Source organism: Hyla sarda, unplaced genomic scaffold (assembly GCF_029499605.1).
Source record: "Hyla sarda isolate aHylSar1 unplaced genomic scaffold, aHylSar1.hap1 scaffold_1448, whole genome shotgun sequence".
NCBI classification, from domain to species: domain Eukaryota; kingdom Metazoa; phylum Chordata; class Amphibia; order Anura; family Hylidae; genus Hyla; species Hyla sarda.
The window spans coordinates 35,013-57,068 of NW_026608077.1; the positions used below are offsets into that span (position 1 = coordinate 35,013).

The 22,056-nt window shown below is 45.1% G+C and overlaps 8 non-coding genes and 1 pseudogene across 8 annotated transcripts; all 9 read right to left on the bottom strand.

Moving 5' to 3' along the window:
- On the bottom strand, positions 1-191 carry LOC130307932 (U2 spliceosomal RNA). The gene has a single exon (XR_008857013.1). It is a non-coding gene; the product is annotated as a U2 spliceosomal RNA (small nuclear RNA).
- A 2,097-nt stretch (positions 192-2,288) lies between these two features.
- Positions 2,289-2,479, bottom strand: LOC130307933 (U2 spliceosomal RNA). Its single transcript, XR_008857014.1, has one exon. It is a non-coding gene; the product is annotated as a U2 spliceosomal RNA (small nuclear RNA).
- Positions 2,480-4,580: 2,101 nt separating this feature from the next.
- Positions 4,581-4,771, bottom strand: LOC130307935 (U2 spliceosomal RNA). Its single transcript, XR_008857016.1, has one exon. It is a non-coding gene; the product is annotated as a U2 spliceosomal RNA (small nuclear RNA).
- Positions 4,772-6,864: 2,093 nt separating this feature from the next.
- On the bottom strand, positions 6,865-7,055 carry LOC130307936 (U2 spliceosomal RNA). The gene has a single exon (XR_008857017.1). It is a non-coding gene; the product is annotated as a U2 spliceosomal RNA (small nuclear RNA).
- A 2,094-nt stretch (positions 7,056-9,149) lies between these two features.
- On the bottom strand, positions 9,150-9,340 carry LOC130307938 (U2 spliceosomal RNA). The gene has a single exon (XR_008857018.1). It is a non-coding gene; the product is annotated as a U2 spliceosomal RNA (small nuclear RNA).
- Positions 9,341-11,423: 2,083 nt separating this feature from the next.
- On the bottom strand, positions 11,424-11,614 carry LOC130307939 (U2 spliceosomal RNA). The gene has a single exon (XR_008857019.1). It is a non-coding gene; the product is annotated as a U2 spliceosomal RNA (small nuclear RNA).
- A 2,083-nt stretch (positions 11,615-13,697) lies between these two features.
- LOC130307940 (U2 spliceosomal RNA) lies at positions 13,698-13,888 on the bottom strand. The gene has a single exon (XR_008857020.1). It is a non-coding gene; the product is annotated as a U2 spliceosomal RNA (small nuclear RNA).
- A 2,089-nt stretch (positions 13,889-15,977) lies between these two features.
- LOC130307941 (U2 spliceosomal RNA) lies at positions 15,978-16,168 on the bottom strand. The gene has a single exon (XR_008857021.1). It is a non-coding gene; the product is annotated as a U2 spliceosomal RNA (small nuclear RNA).
- Positions 16,169-18,262: 2,094 nt separating this feature from the next.
- LOC130307955 (U2 spliceosomal RNA) lies at positions 18,263-18,467 on the bottom strand (annotated as a pseudogene).
- Positions 18,468-22,056: the final 3,589 nt, after the last annotated feature.

Below are 22,056 nucleotides of genomic sequence, written 5' to 3' on the forward strand. Positions count from 1 at the left end.
GGGTGGTGCACTGTACCCGAAGATACTGCCATATCGGGTCAATGCATAGGGCGACGGAAGCAAGCTTCGAAATCGGCCCCCGTTCTCAAAAATCCATTTAATATATGGTCCCCAGATAGGGGACGTATCAGATATTAAACTGATAAGAACAGATACTACACTTGATCTTAGCCAAAAGGCCGAGAAGCGATAACCGTGAAAGGGGCGGGCCCAACAAGGTCCCCTTCATGGGCACTATCACTGCTTGCTGTCAGGGAGGCTGCCAGACAATTTTCCATGCACACTCTGGGCTGGGGGGCAGTCAACCACCAGTACACACAGCAGAACCTAAACCCATACCATTATTGCTAAGCAGCAAGACAGGGGCCCATTGCACTCCCACGGGGCCTTTTTAAATGCAATCCATAACCCGGATTTGCCAGGAACCCTTCTTACTCCTCCTACTTGCATGTGACACTGGGCTTAGGATCTGCATAGGAAACACACACACAAGCACACACCTACCTTTGTTGCCTGCAGATGCCTCCTTGGCTGTCCCCAAACGGTATCAAACCAACACCCACGGGAAGCTGTAAGCATAGAGGACATGCCTGCACCCCATTGGACTTACCTGTGTGGGTTAAACCCGGGTTATTTGACAACCTATGGCGGTGATGGTTCTGCTCAGGCAGAGCAGTGCTGATGCTCCTCATAAAGCTGTCGCTGCTGTGAAGGTTCTAGGTGACATCACAAATCCCTATGGTTACATACACAACAAAGCTGGGTTGTTGTTGTTTACACTCTGCAAGGCCTGTGGAAGTGAGTGACATCATAGCACTGTAGTTCTGAGGGTTCTAGATGGATGCAACAATCTCCTGTTGCTTCTATGAAGGCCATAATAGACGACATCACCAAACAGCTCCATAGTCACATACACAGCAAAGGAGAGATGTTGTTTACACCTAGTGATGTCAGTGGTATTGAGTGACATGACAGCACAGTGCTAAGGCTCCTGGGCCTGGACACAGCAGCGGCTGCAATATCTCAACGGAGAATACGTTTATATATATGTGTGTGTGTGCGCGTATATATATATATATATATATATATATATATATATATATATATATATATATTTCTCCGCCGAAATCACTTTTAAACCCATTTCCACCTTTTTTTCCCTTCTCTTCCTCTTACTTTTTTTTCACGTTTTTTTACGTTTTTCTCCTTTTCGCCTCTTTTCTGGGCGTATTATTCTTCTTTTTCTTCTTTTTTTTCATCTAATGCATACCCCATCAGTGCAGCAATGCTTATTCAATACCGCCAGCAGATGGAGACACTGGGGGATAATTTTCTAAGGATTTATACTGATTTTTCCTGTCTGAATTTGTCGCACAGAAAGTTGCAGGCCAAATATGTGTGACATTTCTGCGACTTTAGCTTCTAGAGCATTTTTACAACATTATACATAGGTGCTGAATACATAAAAAGCGACTGTTCAGCGACAGACAAGTCGCATCGGCTGAAAGTAGGCCAGAATGTCAGTCCATGTTGGAGCAGGTTTAGATACAGTCTAAAGCATAGATCTCAAAGTCTGTGCACAGAATTTAGCAAGGGCCTCGCACCTTCTGATGCATCAGGTAGGTGCACAATAGCATAGCCTAACCCTCTGTACTTTGGTCTATATTGATGCGGGACATAGACAGCCAGCTGATGACCAATCCATTAGTGCAATGGATGGCTGGAAGCATTTGTCTTTGCCTTTGCAATACCACAGAAGCAATGCATGGTCAATGTACAGCAATGACACACCTGTGTGAACAGCCAGGAGACCCCCCCCCCCCCCCCCATGTTATGTTACATAGTTACATAGTTAGTACGGTCGAAAAAAGACATATGTCCATCAAGTTCAACCAGGGAATTAAGGGGTAGGGGTGTGGCGCGATATTGGGGAAGGGATGAGATTTTATATTTCTTCATAAGCATTAATCTTATTTTGTCAATTAGGAACATTCAGCACCCACCCGCTATCAAGGCAGCTGCCTATCATGTCATGCCCTACCTGCACAGGTGTGCTGGCTACTCAAATGATCCAATTAAGGAGGCCATTTAGTCAGCAGCAGCAGAAGTCCTGTGCCTGGACGCTCCAACAGCGGCCAGACACAAGCAGAAGCAGAAGCAGCAGCAGCACCACCTTTTGTTTTTTGGCTGCAGCAGCAGCAGCAGCAAGGCCCACAGGGCTGGCTAGCTGGCTAGCCAGCAAGCAGGTAGCAATGAAAGTAGGAATCTTTCTTTTTAACCCTGTAAGGGGGTGGTGCACTGTACCCGAAGATACTGCCATATCGGGTCAATGCATAGGGCGACGGAAGCAAGCTTCGAAATCGGCCCCCGTTCTCAAAAATCCATTTAATATATGGTCCCCAGATAGGGGACGTATCAGATATTAAACTGATAAGAACAGATACTACACTTGATCTTAGCCAAAAGGCCGAGAAGCGATAACCGTGAAAGGGGCGGGCCCAACAAGGTCCCCTTCATGGGCACTATCACTGCTTGCTGTCAGGGAGGCTGCCAGACAATTTTCCATGCACACTCTGGGCTGGGGGGCAGTCAACCACCAGTACACACAGCAGAACCTAAACCCATACCATTATTGCTAAGCAGCAAGACAGGGGCCCATTGCACTCCCACGGGGCCTTTTTAAATGCAATCCATAACCCGGATTTGCCAGGAACCCTTCTTACTCCTCCTACTTGCATGTGACACTGGGCTTAGGATCTGCATAGGAAACACACACACAAGCACACACCTACCTTTGTTGCCTGCAGATGCCTCCTTGGCTGTCCCCAAACGGTATCAAACCAACACCCACGGGAAGCTGTAAGCATAGAGGACATGCCTGCACCCCATTGGACTTACCTGTGTGGGTTAAACCCGGGTTATTTGACAACCTATGGCGGTGATGGTTCTGCTCAGGCAGAGCAGTGCTGATGCTCCTCATAAAGCTGTCGCTGCTGTGAAGGTTCTAGGTGACATCACAAATCCCTATGGTTACATACACAACAAAGCTGGGTTGTTGTTGTTTACACTCTGCAAGGCCTGTGGAAGTGAGTGACATCATAGCACTGTAGTTCTGAGGGTTCTAGATGGATGCAACAATCTCCTGTTGCTTCTATGAAGGCCATAATAGACGACATCACCAAACAGCTCCATAGTCACATACACAGCAAAGGAGAGATGTTGTTTACACCTAGTGATGTCAGTGGTATTGAGTGACATGACAGCACAGTGCTAAGGCTCCTGGGCCTGGACACAGCAGCGGCTGCAATATCTCAACGGAGAATACGTTTATATATATGTGTGTGTGTGCGCGTATATATATATATATATATATATATATATATATATATATATATATATATATATATTTCTCCGCCGAAATCACTTTTAAACCCATTTCCACCTTTTTTTCCCTTCTCTTCCTCTTACTTTTTTTTCACGTTTTTTTACGTTTTTCTCCTTTTCGCCTCTTTTCTGGGCGTATTATTCTTCTTTTTCTTCTTTTTTTTCATCTAATGCATACCCCATCAGTGCAGCAATGCTTATTCAATACCGCCAGCAGATGGAGACACTGGGGGATAATTTTCTAAGGATTTATACTGATTTTTCCTGTCTGAATTTGTCGCACAGAAAGTTGCAGGCCAAATATGTGTGACATTTCTGCGACTTTAGCTTCTAGAGCATTTTTACAACATTATACATAGGTGCTGAATACATAAAAAGCGACTGTTCAGCGACAGACAAGTCGCATCGGCTGAAAGTAGGCCAGAATGTCAGTCCATGTTGGAGCAGGTTTAGATACAGTCTAAAGCATAGATCTCAAAGTCTGTGCACAGAATTTAGCAAGGGCCTCGCACCTTCTGATGCATCAGGTAGGTGCACAATAGCATAGCCTAACCCTCTGTACTTTGGTCTATATTGATGCGGGACATAGACAGCCAGCTGATGACCAATCCATTAGTGCAATGGATGGCTGGAAGCATTTGTCTTTGCCTTTGCAATACCACAGAAGCAATGCATGGTCAATGTACAGCAATGACACACCTGTGTGAACAGCCAGGAGACCCCCCCCCCCCCCCCCATGTTATGTTACATAGTTACATAGTTAGTACGGTCGAAAAAAGACATATGTCCATCAAGTTCAACCAGGGAATTAAGGGGTAGGGGTGTGGCGCGATATTGGGGAAGGGATGAGATTTTATATTTCTTCATAAGCATTAATCTTATTTTGTCAATTAGGAACATTCAGCACCCACCCGCTATCAAGGCAGCTGCCTATCATGTCATGCCCTACCTGCACAGGTGTGCTGGCTACTCAAATGATCCAATTAAGGAGGCCATTTAGTCAGCAGCAGCAGAAGTCCTGTGCCTGGACGCTCCAACAGCGGCCAGACACAAGCAGAAGCAGAAGCAGCAGCAGCACCACCTTTTGTTTTTTGGCTGCAGCAGCAGCAGCAGCAAGGCCCACAGGGCTGGCTAGCTGGCTAGCCAGCAAGCAGGTAGCAATGAAAGTAGGAATCTTTCTTTTTAACCCTGTAAGGGGGTGGTGCACTGTACCCGAAGATACTGCCATATCGGGTCAATGCATAGGGCGACGGAAGCAAGCTTCGAAATCGGCCCCCGTTCTCAAAAATCCATTTAATATATGGTCCCCAGATAGGGGACGTATCAGATATTAAACTGATAAGAACAGATACTACACTTGATCTTAGCCAAAAGGCCGAGAAGCGATAACCGTGAAAGGGGCGGGCCCAACAAGGTCCCCTTCATGGGCACTATCACTGCTTGCTGTCAGGGAGGCTGCCAGACAATTTTCCATGCACACTCTGGGCTGGGGGGCAGTCAACCACCAGTACACACAGCAGAACCTAAACCCATACCATTATTGCTAAGCAGCAAGACAGGGGCCCATTGCACTCCCACGGGGCCTTTTTAAATGCAATCCATAACCCGGATTTGCCAGGAACCCTTCTTACTCCTCCTACTTGCATGTGACACTGGGCTTAGGATCTGCATAGGAAACACACACACAAGCACACACCTACCTTTGTTGCCTGCAGATGCCTCCTTGGCTGTCCCCAAACGGTATCAAACCAACACCCACGGGAAGCTGTAAGCATAGAGGACATGCCTGCACCCCATTGGACTTACCTGTGTGGGTTAAACCCGGGTTATTTGACAACCTATGGCGGTGATGGTTCTGCTCAGGCAGAGCAGTGCTGATGCTCCTCATAAAGCTGTCGCTGCTGTGAAGGTTCTAGGTGACATCACAAATCCCTATGGTTACATACACAACAAAGCTGGGTTGTTGTTGTTTACACTCTGCAAGGCCTGTGGAAGTGAGTGACATCATAGCACTGTAGTTCTGAGGGTTCTAGATGGATGCAACAATCTCCTGTTGCTTCTATGAAGGCCATAATAGACGACATCACCAAACAGCTCCATAGTCACATACACAGCAAAGGAGAGATGTTGTTTACACCTAGTGATGTCAGTGGTATTGAGTGACATCACAGCACAGTGCTAAGGCTCCTGGGCCTGGACACAGCAGCGGCTGCAATATCTCAACGGAGAATACGTTTATATATATGTGTGTGTGTGCGCGTATATATATATATATATATATATATATATATATATATATATATATATATATTTCTCCGCCGAAATCACTTTTAAACCCATTTCCACCTTTTTTTCCCTTCTCTTCCTCTTACTTTTTTTTCACGTTTTTTTACGTTTTTCTCCTTTTCGCCTCTTTTCTGGGCGTATTATTCTTCTTTTTCTTCTTTTTTTTCGTCTAATGCATACCCCATCAGTGCAGCAATGCTTATTCAATACCGCCAGCAGATGGAGACACTGGGGGATAATTTTCTAAGGATTTATACTGATTTTTCCTGTCTGAATTTGTCGCACAGAAAGTTGCAGGCCAAATATGTGTGACATTTCTGCGACTTTAGCTTCTAGAGCATTTTTACAACATTATACATAGGTGCTGAATACATAAAAAGCGACTGTTCAGCGACAGACAAGTCGCATCGGCTGAAAGTAGGCCAGAATGTCAGTCCATGTTGGAGCAGGTTTAGATACAGTCTAAAGCATAGATCTCAAAGTCTGTGCACAGAATTTAGCAAGGGCCTCGCACCTTCTGATGCATCAGGTAGGTGCACAATAGCATAGCCTAACCCTCTGTACTTTGGTCTATATTGATGCGGGACATAGACAGCCAGCTGATGACCAATCCATTAGTGCAATGGATGGCTGGAAGCATTTGTCTTTGCCTTTGCAATACCACAGAAGCAATGCATGGTCAATGTACAGCAATGACACACCTGTGTGAACAGCCAGGAGACCCCCCCCCCCCCATGTTATGTTACATAGTTACATAGTTAGTACGGTCGAAAAAAGACATATGTCCATCAAGTTCAACCAGGGAATTAAGGGGTAGGGGTGTGGCGCGATATTGGGGAAGGGATGAGATTTTATATTTCTTCATAAGCATTAATCTTATTTTGTCAATTAGGAACATTCAGCACCCACCCGCTATCAAGGCAGCTGCCTATCATGTCATGCCCTACCTGCACAGGTGTGCTGGCTACTCAAATGATCCAATTAAGGAGGCCATTTAGTCAGCAGCAGCAGAAGTCCTGTGCCTGGACGCTCCAACAGCGGCCAGACACAAGCAGAAGCAGAAGCAGCAGCAGCACCACCTTTTGTTTTTTGGCTGCAGCAGCAGCAGCAGCAAGGCCCACAGGGCTGGCTAGCTGGCTAGCCAGCAAGCAGGTAGCAATGAAAGTAGGAATCTTTCTTTTTAACCCTGTAAGGGGGTGGTGCACTGTACCCGAAGATACTGCCATATCGGGTCAATGCATAGGGCGACGGAAGCAAGCTTCGAAATCGGCCCCCGTTCTCAAAAATCCATTTAATATATGGTCCCCAGATAGGGGACGTATCAGATATTAAACTGATAAGAACAGATACTACACTTGATCTTAGCCAAAAGGCCGAGAAGCGATAACCGTGAAAGGGGCGGGCCCAACAAGGTCCCCTTCATGGGCACTATCACTGCTTGCTGTCAGGGAGGCTGCCAGACAATTTTCCATGCACACTCTGGGCTGGGGGGCAGTCAACCACCAGTACACACAGCAGAACCTAAACCCATACCATTATTGCTAAGCAGCAAGACAGGGGCCCATTGCACTCCCACGGGGCCTTTTTAAATGCAATCCATAACCCGGATTTGCCAGGAACCCTTCTTACTCCTCCTACTTGCATGTGACACTGGGCTTAGGATCTGCATAGGAAACACACACACAAGCACACACCTACCTTTGTTGCCTGCAGATGCCTCCTTGGCTGTCCCCAAACGGTATCAAACCAACACCCACGGGAAGCTGTAAGCATAGAGGACATGCCTGCACCCCATTGGACTTACCTGTGTGGGTTAAACCCGGGTTATTTGACAACCTATGGCGGTGATGGTTCTGCTCAGGCAGAGCAGTGCTGATGCTCCTCATAAAGCTGTCGCTGCTGTGAAGGTTCTAGGTGACATCACAAATCCCTATGGTTACATACACAACAAAGCTGGGTTGTTGTTGTTTACACTCTGCAAGGCCTGTGGAAGTGAGTGACATCATAGCACTGTAGTTCTGAGGGTTCTAGATGGATGCAACAATCTCCTGTTGCTTCTATGAAGGCCATAATAGACGACATCACCAAACAGCTCCATAGTCACATACACAGCAAAGGAGAGATGTTGTTTACACCTAGTGATGTCAGTGGTATTGAGTGACATCACAGCACAGTGCTAAGGCTCCTGGGCCTGGACACAGCAGCGGCTGCAATATCTCAACGGAGAATACGTTTATATATATGTGTGTGTGTGCGCGTATATATATATATATATATATATATATATATATATATATATATATATATATATTTCTCCGCCGAAATCACTTTTAAACCCATTTCCACCTTTTTTTCCCTTCTCTTCCTCTTACTTTTTTTTCACGTTTTTTTACGTTTTTCTCCTTTTCGCCTCTTTTCTGGGCGTATTATTCTTCTTTTTCTTCTTTTTTTTCGTCTAATGCATACCCCATCAGTGCAGCAATGCTTATTCAATACCGCCAGCAGATGGAGACACTGGGGGATAATTTTCTAAGGATTTATACTGATTTTTCCTGTCTGAATTTGTCGCACAGAAAGTTGCAGGCCAAATATGTGTGACATTTCTGCGACTTTAGCTTCTAGAGCATTTTTACAACATTATACATAGGTGCTGAATACATAAAAAGCGACTGTTCAGCGACAGACAAGTCGCATCGGCTGAAAGTAGGCCAGAATGTCAGTCCATGTTGGAGCAGGTTTAGATACAGTCTAAAGCATAGATCTCAAAGTCTGTGCACAGAATTTAGCAAGGGCCTCGCACCTTCTGATGCATCAGGTAGGTGCACAATAGCATAGCCTAACCCTCTGTACTTTGGTCTATATTGATGCGGGACATAGACAGCCAGCTGATGACCAATCCATTAGTGCAATGGATGGCTGGAAGCATTTGTCTTTGCCTTTGCAATACCACAGAAGCAATGCATGGTCAATGTACAGCAATGACACACCTGTGTGAACAGCCAGGAGACCCCCCCCCCCCATGTTATGTTACATAGTTACATAGTTAGTACGGTCGAAAAAAGACATATGTCCATCAAGTTCAACCAGGGAATTAAGGGGTAGGGGTGTGGCGCGATATTGGGGAAGGGATGAGATTTTATATTTCTTCATAAGCATTAATCTTATTTTGTCAATTAGGAACATTCAGCACCCACCCGCTATCAAGGCAGCTGCCTATCATGTCATGCCCTACCTGCACAGGTGTGCTGGCTACTCAAATGATCCAATTAAGGAGGCCATTTAGTCAGCAGCAGCAGAAGTCCTGTGCCTGGACGCTCCAACAGCGGCCAGACACAAGCAGAAGCAGAAGCAGCAGCAGCACCACCTTTTGTTTTTTGGCTGCAGCAGCAGCAGCAGCAAGGCCCACAGGGCTGGCTAGCTGGCTAGCCAGCAAGCAGGTAGCAATGAAAGTAGGAATCTTTCTTTTTAACCCTGTAAGGGGGTGGTGCACTGTACCCGAAGATACTGCCATATCGGGTCAATGCATAGGGCGACGGAAGCAAGCTTCGAAATCGGCCCCCGTTCTCAAAAATCCATTTAATATATGGTCCCCAGATAGGGGACGTATCAGATATTAAACTGATAAGAACAGATACTACACTTGATCTTAGCCAAAAGGCCGAGAAGCGATAACCGTGAAAGGGGCGGGCCCAACAAGGTCCCCTTCATGGGCACTATCACTGCTTGCTGTCAGGGAGGCTGCCAGACAATTTTCCATGCACACTCTGGGCTGGGGGGCAGTCAACCACCAGTACACACAGCAGAACCTAAACCCATACCATTATTGCTAAGCAGCAAGACAGGGGCCCATTGCACTCCCACGGGGCCTTTTTAAATGCAATCCATAACCCGGATTTGCCAGGAACCCTTCTTACTCCTCCTACTTGCATGTGACACTGGGCTTAGGATCTGCATAGGAAACACACACACAAGCACACACCTACCTTTGTTGCCTGCAGATGCCTCCTTGGCTGTCCCCAAACGGTATCAAACCAACACCCACGGGAAGCTGTAAGCATAGAGGACATGCCTGCACCCCATTGGACTTACCTGTGTGGGTTAAACCCGGGTTATTTGACAACCTATGGCGGTGATGGTTCTGCTCAGGCAGAGCAGTGCTGATGCTCCTCATAAAGCTGTCGCTGCTGTGAAGGTTCTAGGTGACATCACAAATCCCTATGGTTACATACACAACAAAGCTGGGTTGTTGTTGTTTACACTCTGCAAGGCCTGTGGAAGTGAGTGACATCATAGCACTGTAGTTCTGAGGGTTCTAGATGGATGCAACAATCTCCTGTTGCTTCTATGAAGGCCATAATAGACGACATCACCAAACAGCTCCATAGTCACATACACAGCAAAGGAGAGATGTTGTTTACACCTAGTGATGTCAGTGGTATTGAGTGACATCACAGCACAGTGCTAAGGCTCCTGGGCCTGGACACAGCAGCGGCTGCAATATCTCAACGGAGAATACGTTTATATATATGTGTGTGTGTGCGCGTATATATATATATATATATATATATATATATATATATATATATATTTCTCCGCCGAAATCACTTTTAAACCCATTTCCACCTTTTTTTCCCTTCTCTTCCTCTTACTTTTTTTTCACGTTTTTTTACGTTTTTCTCCTTTTCGCCTCTTTTCTGGGCGTATTATTCTTCTTTTTCTTCTTTTTTTTTCGTCTAATGCATACCCCATTAGTGCAGCAATGCTTATTCAATACCGCCAGCAGATGGAGACACTGGGGGATAATTTTCTAAGGATTTATACTGATTTTTCCTGTCTGAATTTGTCGCACAGAAAGTTGCAGGCCAAATATGTGTGACATTTCTGCGACTTTAGCTTCTAGAGCATTTTTACAACATTATACATAGGTGCTGAATACATAAAAAGCGACTGTTCAGCGACAGACAAGTCGCATCGGCTGAAAGTAGGCCAGAATGTCAGTCCATGTTGGAGCAGGTTTAGATACAGTCTAAAGCATAGATCTCAAAGTCTGTGCACAGAATTTAGCAAGGGCCTCGCACCTTCTGATGCATCAGGTAGGTGCACAATAGCATAGCCTAACCCTCTGTACTTTGGTCTATATTGATGCGGGACATAGACAGCCAGCTGATGACCAATCCATTAGTGCAATGGATGGCTGGAAGCATTTGTCTTTGCCTTTGCAATACCACAGAAGCAATGCATGGTCAATGTACAGCAATGACACACCTGTGTGAACAGCCAGGAGACCCCCCCCATGTTATGTTACATAGTTACATAGTTAGTACGGTCGAAAAAAGACATATGTCCATCAAGTTCAACCAGGGAAATAAGGGGTAGGGGTGTGGCGCGATATTGGGGAAGGGATGAGATTTTATATTTCTTCATAAGCATTAATCTTATTTTGTCAATTAGGAACATTCAGCACCCACCCGCTATCAAGGCAGCTGCCTATCATGTCATGCCCTACCTGCACAGGTGTGCTGGCTACTCAAATGATCCAATTAAGGAGGCCATTTAGTCAGCAGCAGCAGAAGTCCTGTGCCTGGACGCTCCAACAGCGGCCAGACACAAGCAGAAGCAGAAGCAGCAGCAGCACCACCTTTTGTTTTTTGGCTGCAGCAGCAGCAGCAGCAAGGCCCACAGGGCTGGCTAGCTGGCTAGCCAGCAAGCAGGTAGCAATGAAAGTAGGAATCTTTCTTTTTAACCCTGTAAGGGGGTGGTGCACTGTACCCGAAGATACTGCCATATCGGGTCAATGCATAGGGCGACGGAAGCAAGCTTCGAAATCGGCCCCCGTTCTCAAAAATCCATTTAATATATGGTCCCCAGATAGGGGACGTATCAGATATTAAACTGATAAGAACAGATACTACACTTGATCTTAGCCAAAAGGCCGAGAAGCGATAACCGTGAAAGGGGCGGGCCCAACAAGGTCCCCTTCATGGGCACTATCACTGCTTGCTGTCAGGGAGGCTGCCAGACAATTTTCCATGCACACTCTGGGCTGGGGGGCAGTCAACCACCAGTACACACAGCAGAACCTAAACCCATACCATTATTGCTAAGCAGCAAGACAGGGGCCCATTGCACTCCCACGGGGCCTTTTTAAATGCAATCCATAACCCGGATTTGCCAGGAACCCTTCTTACTCCTCCTACTTGCATGTGACACTGGGCTTAGGATCTGCATAGGAAACACACACACAAGCACACACCTACCTTTGTTGCCTGCAGATGCCTCCTTGGCTGTCCCCAAACGGTATCAAACCAACACCCACGGGAAGCTGTAAGCATAGAGGACATGCCTGCACCCCATTGGACTTACCTGTGTGGGTTAAACCCGGGTTATTTGACAACCTATGGCGGTGATGGTTCTGCTCAGGCAGAGCAGTGCTGATGCTCCTCATAAAGCTGTCGCTGCTGTGAAGGTTCTAGGTGACATCACAAATCCCTATGGTTACATACACAACAAAGCTGGGTTGTTGTTGTTTACACTCTGCAAGGCCTGTGGAAGTGAGTGACATCATAGCACTGTAGTTCTGAGGGTTCTAGATGGATGCAACAATCTCCTGTTGCTTCTATGAAGGCCATAATAGACGACATCACCAAACAGCTCCATAGTCACATATACAGCAAAGGAGAGATGTTGTTTACACCTAGTGATGTCAGTGGTATTGAGTGACATCACAGCACAGTGCTAAGGCTCCTGGGCCTGGACACAGCAGCGGCTGCAATATCTCAACGGAGAATACGTTTATATATATGTGTGTGTGTGCGCGTATATATATATATATATATATATATATATATATATATATTTCTCCGCCGAAATCACTTTTAAACCCATTTCCACCTTTTTTTCCCTTCTCTTCCTCTTACTTTTTTTTCACGTTTTTTTACGTTTTTCTCCTTTTCGCCTCTTTTCTGGGCGTATTATTCTTCTTTTTCTTCTTTTTTTTCGTCTAATGCATACCCCATCAGTGCAGCAATGCTTATTCAATACCGCCAGCAGATGGAGACACTGGGGGATAATTTTCTAAGGATTTATACTGATTTTTCCTGTCTGAATTTGTCGCACAGAAAGTTGCAGGCCAAATATGTGTGACATTTCTGCGACTTTAGCTTCTAGAGCATTTTTACAACATTATACATAGGTGCTGAATACATAAAAAGCGACTGTTCAGCGACAGACAAGTCGCATCGGCTGAAAGTAGGCCAGAATGTCAGTCCATGTTGGAGCAGGTTTAGATACAGTCTAAAGCATAGATCTCAAAGTCTGTGCACAGAATTTAGCAAGGGCCTCGCACCTTCTGATGCATCAGGTAGGTGCACAATAGCATAGCCTAACCCTCTGTACTTTGGTCTATATTGATGCGGGACATAGACAGCCAGCTGATGACCAATCCATTAGTGCAATGGATGGCTGGAAGCATTTGTCTTTGCCTTTGCAATACCACAGAAGCAATGCATGGTCAATGTACAGCAATGACACACCTGTGTGAACAGCCAGGAGACCCCCCCCCCCCATGTTATGTTACATAGTTACATAGTTAGTACGGTCGAAAAAAGACATATGTCCATCAAGTTCAACCAGGGAATTAAGGGGTAGGGGTGTGGCGCGATATTGGGGAAGGGATGAGATTTTATATTTCTTCATAAGCATTAATCTTATTTTGTCAATTAGGAACATTCAGCACCCACCCGCTATCAAGGCAGCTGCCTATCATGTCATGCCCTACCTGCACAGGTGTGCTGGCTACTCAAATGATCCAATTAAGGAGGCCATTTAGTCAGCAGCAGCAGAAGTCCTGTGCCTGGACGCTCCAACAGCGGCCAGACACAAGCAGAAGCAGAAGCAGCAGCAGCAGCACCACCTTTTGTTTTTTGGCTGCAGCAGCAGCAGCAGCAAGGCCCACAGGGCTGGCTAGCTGGCTAGCCAGCAAGCAGGTAGCAATGAAAGTAGGAATCTTTCTTTTTAACCCTGTAAGGGGGTGGTGCACTGTACCCGAAGATACTGCCATATCGGGTCAATGCATAGGGCGACGGAAGCAAGCTTCGAAATCGGCCCCCGTTCTCAAAAATCCATTTAATATATGGTCCCCAGATAGGGGACGTATCAGATATTAAACTGATAAGAACAGATACTACACTTGATCTTAGCCAAAAGGCCGAGAAGCGATAACCGTGAAAGGGGCGGGCCCAACAAGGTCCCCTTCATGGGCACTATCACTGCTTGCTGTCAGGGAGGCTGCCAGACAATTTTCCATGCACACTCTGGGCTGGGGGGCAGTCAACCACCAGTACACACAGCAGAACCTAAACCCATACCATTATTGCTAAGCAGCAAGACAGGGGCCCATTGCACTCCCACGGGGCCTTTTTAAATGCAATCCATAACCCGGATTTGCCAGGAACCCTTCTTACTCCTCCTACTTGCATGTGACACTGGGCTTAGGATCTGCATAGGAAACACACACACAAGCACACACCTACCTTTGTTGCCTGCAGATGCCTCCTTGGCTGTCCCCAAACGGTATCAAACCAACACCCACGGGAAGCTGTAAGCATAGAGGACATGCCTGCACCCCATTGGACTTACCTGTGTGGGTTAAACCCGGGTTATTTGACAACCTATGGCGGTGATGGTTCTGCTCAGGCAGAGCAGTGCTGATGCTCCTCATAAAGCTGTCGCTGCTGTGAAGGTTCTAGGTGACATCACAAATCCCTATGGTTACATACACAACAAAGCTGGGTTGTTGTTGTTTACACTCTGCAAGGCCTGTGGAAGTGAGTGACATCATAGCACTGTAGTTCTGAGGGTTCTAGATGGATGCAACAATCTCCTGTTGCTTCTATGAAGGCCATAATAGACGACATCACCAAACAGCTCCATAGTCACATACACAGCAAAGGAGAGATGTTGTTTACACCTAGTGATGTCAGTGGTATTGAGTGACATCACAGCACAGTGCTAAGGCTCCTGGGCCTGGACACAGCAGCGGCTGCAATATCTCAACGGAGAATACGTTTATATATATGTGTGTGTGTGCGCGTATATATATATATATATATATATATATATATATATATATATATATATTTCTCCGCCGAAATCACTTTTAAACCCATTTCCACCTTTTTTTCCCTTCTCTTCCTCTTACTTTTTTTTCACGTTTTTTTACGTTTTTCTCCTTTTCGCCTCTTTTCTGGGCGTATTATTCTTCTTTTTCTTCTTTTTTTTCGTCTAATGCATACCCCATCAGTGCAGCAATGCTTATTCAATGCCGCCAGCAGATGGAGACACTGGGGGATAATTTTCTAAGGATTTATACTGATTTTTCCTGTCTGAATTTGTCGCACAGAAAGTTGCAGGCCAAATATGTGTGACATTTCTGCGACTTTAGCTTCTAGAGCATTTTTACAACATTATACATAGGTGCTGAATACATAAAAAGCGACTGTTCAGCGACAGACAAGTCGCATCGGCTGAAAGTAGGCCAGAATGTCAGTCCATGTTGGAGCAGGTTTAGATACAGTCTAAAGCATAGATCTCAAAGTCTGTGCACAGAATTTAGCAAGGGCCTCGCACCTTCTGATGCATCAGGTAGGTGCACAATAGCATAGCCTAACCCTCTGTACTTTGGTCTATATTGATGCGGGACATAGACAGCCAGCTGATGACCAATCCATTAGTGCAATGGATGGCTGGAAGCATTTGTCTTTGCCTTTGCAATACCACAGAAGCAATGCATGGTCAATGTACAGCAATGACACACCTGTGTGAACAGCCAGGAGACCCCCCCCCCCCCATGTTATGTTACATAGTTACATAGTTAGTACGGTCGAAAAAAGACATATGTCCATCAAGTTCAACCAGGGAATTAAGGGGTAGGGGTGTGGCGCGATATTGGGGAAGGGATGAGATTTTATATTTCTTCATAAGCATTAATCTTATTTTGTCAATTAGGAACATTCAGCACCCACCCGCTATCAAGGCAGCTGCCTATCATGTCATGCCCTACCTGCACAGGTGTGCTGGCTACTCAAATGATCCAATTAAGGAGGCCATTTAGTCAGCAGCAGCAGAAGTCCTGTGCCTGGACGCTCCAACAGCGGCCAGACACAAGCAGAAGCAGAAGCAGCAGCAGCACCACCTTTTGTTTTTTGGCTGCAGCAGCAGCAGCAGCAAGGCCCACAGGGCTGGCTAGCTGGCTAGCCAGCAAGCAGGTAGCAATGAAAGTAGGAATCTTTCTTTTTAACCCTGTAAGGGGGTGGTGCACTGTACCCGAAGATACTGCCATATCGGGTCAATGCATAGGGCGACGGAAGCAAGCTTCGAAATCGGCCCCCGTTCTCAAAAATCCATTTAATATATGGTCCCCAGATAGGGGACGTATCAGATATTAAACTGATAAGAACAGATACTACACTTGATCTTAGCCAAAAGGCCGAGAAGCGATAACCGTGAAAGGGGCGGGCCCAACAAGGTCCCCTTCATGGGCACTATCACTGCTTGCTGTCAGGGAGGCTGCCAGACAATTTTCCATGCACACTCTGGGCTGGGGGGCAGTCAACCACCAGTACACACAGCAGAACCTAAACCCATACCATTATTGCTAAGCAGCAAGACAGGGGCCCATTGCACTCCCACGGGGCCTTTTTAAATGCAATCCATAACCCGGATTTGCCAGGAACCCTTCTTACTCCTCCTACTTGCATGTGACACTGGGCTTAGGATCTGCATAGGAAACACACACACAAGCACACACCTACCTTTGTTGCCTGCAGATGCCTCCTTGGCTGTCCCCAAACGGTATCAAACCAACACCCACGGGAAGCTGTAAGCATAGAGGACATGCCTGCACCCCATTGGACTTACCTGTGTGGGTTAAACCCGGGTTATTTGACAACCTATGGCGGTGATGGTTCTGCTCAGGCAGAGCAGTGCTGATGCTCCTCATAAAGCTGTCGCTGCTGTGAAGGTTCTAGGTGACATCACAAATCCCTATGGTTACATACACAACAAAGCTGGGTTGTTGTTGTTTACACTCTGCAAGGCCTGTGGAAGTGAGTGACATCATAGCACTGTAGTTCTGAGGGTTCTAGATGGATGCAACAATCTCCTGTTGCTTCTATGAAGGCCATAATAGACGACATCACCAAACAGCTCCATAGTCACATACACAGCAAAGGAGAGATGTTGTTTACACCTAGTGATGTCAGTGGTATTGAGTGACATCACAGCACAGTGCTAAGGCTCCTGGGCCTGGACACAGCAGCGGCTGCAATATCTCAACGGAGAATACGTTTATATATATGTGTGTGTGTGCGCGTATATATATATATATATATATATATATATATATATATATATATATTTCTCCGCCGAAATCACTTTTAAACCCATTTCCACCTTTTTTTCCCTTCTCTTCCTCTTACTTTTTTTTCACGTTTTTTTACGTTTTTCTCCTTTTCGCCTCTTTTCTGGGCGTATTATTCTTCTTTTTCTTCTTTTTTTTCGTCTAATGCATACCCCATCAGTGCAGCAATGCTTATTCAATACCGCCAGCAGATGGAGACACTGGGGGATAATTTTCTAAGGATTTATACTGATTTTTCCTGTCTGAATTTGTCGCACAGAAAGTTGCAGGCCAAATATGTGTGACATTTCTGCGACTTTAGCTTCTAGAGCATTTTTACAACATTATACATAGGTGCTGAATACATAAAAAGCGACTGTTCAGCGACAGACAAGTCGCATCGGCTGAAAGTAGGCCAGAATGTCAGTCCATGTTGGAGCAGGTTTAGATACAGTCTAAAGCATAGATCTCAAAGTCTGTGCACAGAATTTAGCAAGGGCCTCGCACCTTCTGATGCATCAGGTAGGTGCACAATAGCATAGCCTAACCCTCTGTACTTTGGTCTATATTGATGCGGGACATAGACAGCCAGCTGATGACCAATCCATTAGTGCAATGGATGGCTGGAAGCATTTGTCTTTGCCTTTGCAATACCACAGAAGCAATGCATGGTCAATGTACAGCAATGACACACCTGTGTGAACAGCCAGGAGACCCCCCCCCCCCCCCCCCCCATGTTATGTTACATAGTTACATAGTTAGTACGGTCGAAAAAAGACATATGTCCATCAAGTTCAACCAGGGAATTAAGGGGTAGGGGTGTGGCGCGATATTGGGGAAGGGATGAGATTTTATATTTCTTCATAAGCATTAATCTTATTTTGTCAATTAGGAACATTCAGCACCCACCCGCTATCAAGGCAGCTGCCTATCATGTCATGCCCTACCTGCACAGGTGTGCTGGCTACTCAAATGATCCAATTAAGGAGGCCATTTAGTCAGCAGCAGCAGAAGTCCTGTGCCTGGACGCTCCAACAGCGGCCAGACACAAGCAGAAGCAGAAGCAGCAGCAGCACCACCTTTTGTTTTTTGGCTGCAGCAGCAGCAGCAGCAAGGCCCACAGGGCTGGCTAGCTGGCTAGCCAGCAAGCAGGTAGCAATGAAAGTAGGAATCTTTCTTTTTAACCCTGTAAGGGGGTGGTGCACTGTACCCGAAGATACTGCCATATCGGGTCAATGCATAGGGCGACGGAAGCAAGCTTCGAAATCGGCCCCCGTTCTCAAAAATCCATTTAATATATGGTCCCCAGATAGGGGACGTATCAGATATTAAACTGATAAGAACAGATTTTTTTTTTTTTTTTTTTTTTTAAAACCTTCAGGTTTGAATTAAAACTTAATCGTTCAGGTTTACTTCACGTTTGCCTCTCAGATTTACTGAACTTAGTCACAATTCATCAAACTCATCATTAGGTTACTTTATCAACATATAACAAAATACACCCAAAAACAAAGTACATAGCATAACAACACACCACCCTCAAACCCTCACCACGTGTCTCCATTTTAAAAACTTCCAAGTCCCCTCCGCATCATCCTCTCCAAATCTCTTCTTATCCCACAAATATACAGTATGCAATCTATCTAATATCATTCTCATACACTCTTCAACCGACACATCCTTCTTCTTAAATATATACAAATTCCTAACATCCCACAATACCTCCTTAATTATCGCTAACAACACATATAACATTCTCTCCTTCCTCCCACCTACCACCGCCAGACCAAACATAATCACTTCAAAAGACCACTTTCTTACCCCCATCAATTCTTTGGCCAACGGACCAATTCCCTTCCACACTTCTTGCGCTCTATCACAATTCCAAAACAAATGCATAATACTCTCATTCCCTCCACAACCCTCTCTCGGACATCTCTCACTCCTTCCAATCCCCCGACTCTTCTGTACCTCTCTTACTGGCAATGCACCATGCAAACTCTGCCATACAATCTCTCTCTGTCTATTAGTCATACCATCTGTCTGCAAACTCTTCCACACTTTACTCACATTCTGTCCTCTCACCATATTAATATTACACTGAACTTCCTTCTCCCTAATACACTTCACCATAATCTTCTTCTCCTTTAACACATCCTGTCTCACACCTATCAAACCAAACTTTCTCATGAACACCTCAACAAACCCATACCAACCAGGACTCCCCAAAGCATACGGCTTTCTCAGATCTCTCTCCATCCACCCTAATCTGCATAACACACCCCCTCCTAGAAACCTCATCATACATGCAAATTTCCACTGCTCTCCCATACTTCTCCTCACAGCAAACAATAGATTAATCCCCAGATACACTTCAACATTAGGAAAATTCATTCCTCCATTCCTACACTATTTCATCACATTCTCTCTTCTCACCTTCTCCACTTTTGACCCCCAGAAAAATACAAACAAAATCCTATTCAACTTTCTCAGTGTCATATAACCTGGTGGAAACACCAAAGCCACATACAACAGGATCGGCAATATCACACTCTTGATCACCACAATCTTACCAATCATTGACAACTCTCTCATACTCCAAAAATCCAACTTCCTCTTTATTCTAACACCAACCTCTTCCCAACTTTCTCTTCCATCCAGCCTCTCATCAAATTTAACTCCCAACACCTTAATCGCTCCGTCTACACATTTCACCCCTACATCCTCTACTTCATACATCCTTCCAAAAACCTTATACTCACTCTTATCCCAATTAACTCTAAAACCAGAAGCACCGCAAAAATACCCAGCCAACAACTTTGCTCTCTGCAAAGCTCCAACATACTCACAGATCACACAAACATCATCCATATATGCCAACACTTTCAAGTCTCTCCCACCACTCCCAGGAATCCTCACACCTCTCATACACTTATCCCTTCTCAACAACTCCAACAAAGGCTCTATCGCACATATAAAGACCAAGGGTGACAGGGGACACCCCTGTCTCACTCCAGAACACACATTCACTTTCTTACTAACCCAGCCATTAATTAATACTTTACTATACACTCCATCATACAATACTCTAATCATTTTAACAAAACCTTCCGGAAAACCCATTCTATCCAACACTTTAAATAAAAACTCATGTGACAACCTATCAAAAGCTTTCTCAAAATCCAAAGACAACACTCCAACACACTGATCTCTACCCAAGCAATCCCATAATACATCACGCAACAAACCCAAATTCTCACTTATTCTTCTTTTTGGCACACCACATACTTGTTCTTCTCCAATCACCTGATCAATCACATCCCTCATTCTATTCGCCAACACCTTTGCAAGAATTTTATAATCAACATTCAATAACGTAATCGGTCTCCAATTCCTCACATCCTTTCTATCCCCTTTTTTAAAGATCAATACCACCACTCCACTCTTCATACTTTCCTCCAATCTACCATTCTTGCACACAAAATCATAAATCTCCACCAAATCCACTTTAACCGTCTCCCACATTCTAGCATAAAATTCCACCGGCAACCCATCCTCACCTGGTGTCTTATTTCTAGCCATACTTTTAATCACCAACTCCAATTCTTTCACTCCCACACCTTTCACCAGGCTATCTGCCTCCCTGTCATGCACTCTGCTCTCAATCTTCCCAATCACCTCAGACTGCAGACCCATATCACACTCCTTCTCAGCATATAAATCCTTATAAAAATCCTCAACCACACTCAACACTCTTTTTCCTTTAACCATCACACCATCCTTATCATACACCTCTATCAACTCCTCTCTTTTACCAGACACCCTTTTAAAGAAAAACCTTGAGCATCTCTCACCCTTCTCCAACTTATTCAACTTAGCCTGATACACAATCTCTCTTCCTCTCTCCAACATCCACTTCTCTACTTCCTTCTTAATCTCTTCAATCTCACTCTCCACACAACCACCACTCTTCCTCCATTTTTTCAAAAAGATCAATCTCTTCTGCAGCCACTCATACCTTCTTCTCTTTCCCGCAGCTCTCTTATACCCCTCTCTTTTAAAGAAAACATGCGTTCTCTCCTTCACCCAACTCCACCACTGCAATACATCCACAAAATCAGCTTTCCTCCTCTTCCAAACCTCATACTTCTTCACATACCTCTCATACACCCCTCCCTCCTCCATCAAACTAACATTCAATTTCCATAAACCCCGCCCACTCAAACATTCCACATTAAACCCCAAATCACATCTTACACACTCATGATCTGAATACAATACCTTCATTTGCATATACTCCCTACCCACCACTCCTTTTGACACAAAACACATATCCAATCTTGAAGCACACTTTCCCCTATCTGAAAAATAAGTCGGACACACATCAACATTACACAACTTAGCCACATCTTGCAACCTCAAATCATTCACCACATTCCTCAACATCCTACCAGATACATCGATCTTACTCCCTTCAATCTCACAATTGAAATCCCCCACACATACCATAGGCTCTCTCCCCGGCAAAAACAACTTTAACTTCTCAAACAACTCCACCCTCTCATTCTTCTTAACAGACGCATACACATTAAATATTCGAACCTTAACTCCACCCACCTCCACCTTAACCATCAAACACCTTCCCTCTTCAATCACTGTATGGCTCTCTACCTTGAACCTCTTATCCTTAAATAACACACCAACCCCATCATTCCTATTTACAGAAGACATAGACCACACAGAATCCCCATATCCCCACTCCCCCTTCCCTACCTCTTCCACCAACCCACACTCTTGTACACAAATAACATCAGCCCCCATACCTGCCAACTCCTGCAAAATTGCAGCCCTCCTAACCCTACTCCTAAACACCCTAACATTAGATGAAATTATTTTAAAAGACATACTACTATCCCCATATGAAAAAAAACAAAGGAAAAAAACACAACAAAACAATCACCTATATACAAAAGAAAACACCAATCAAT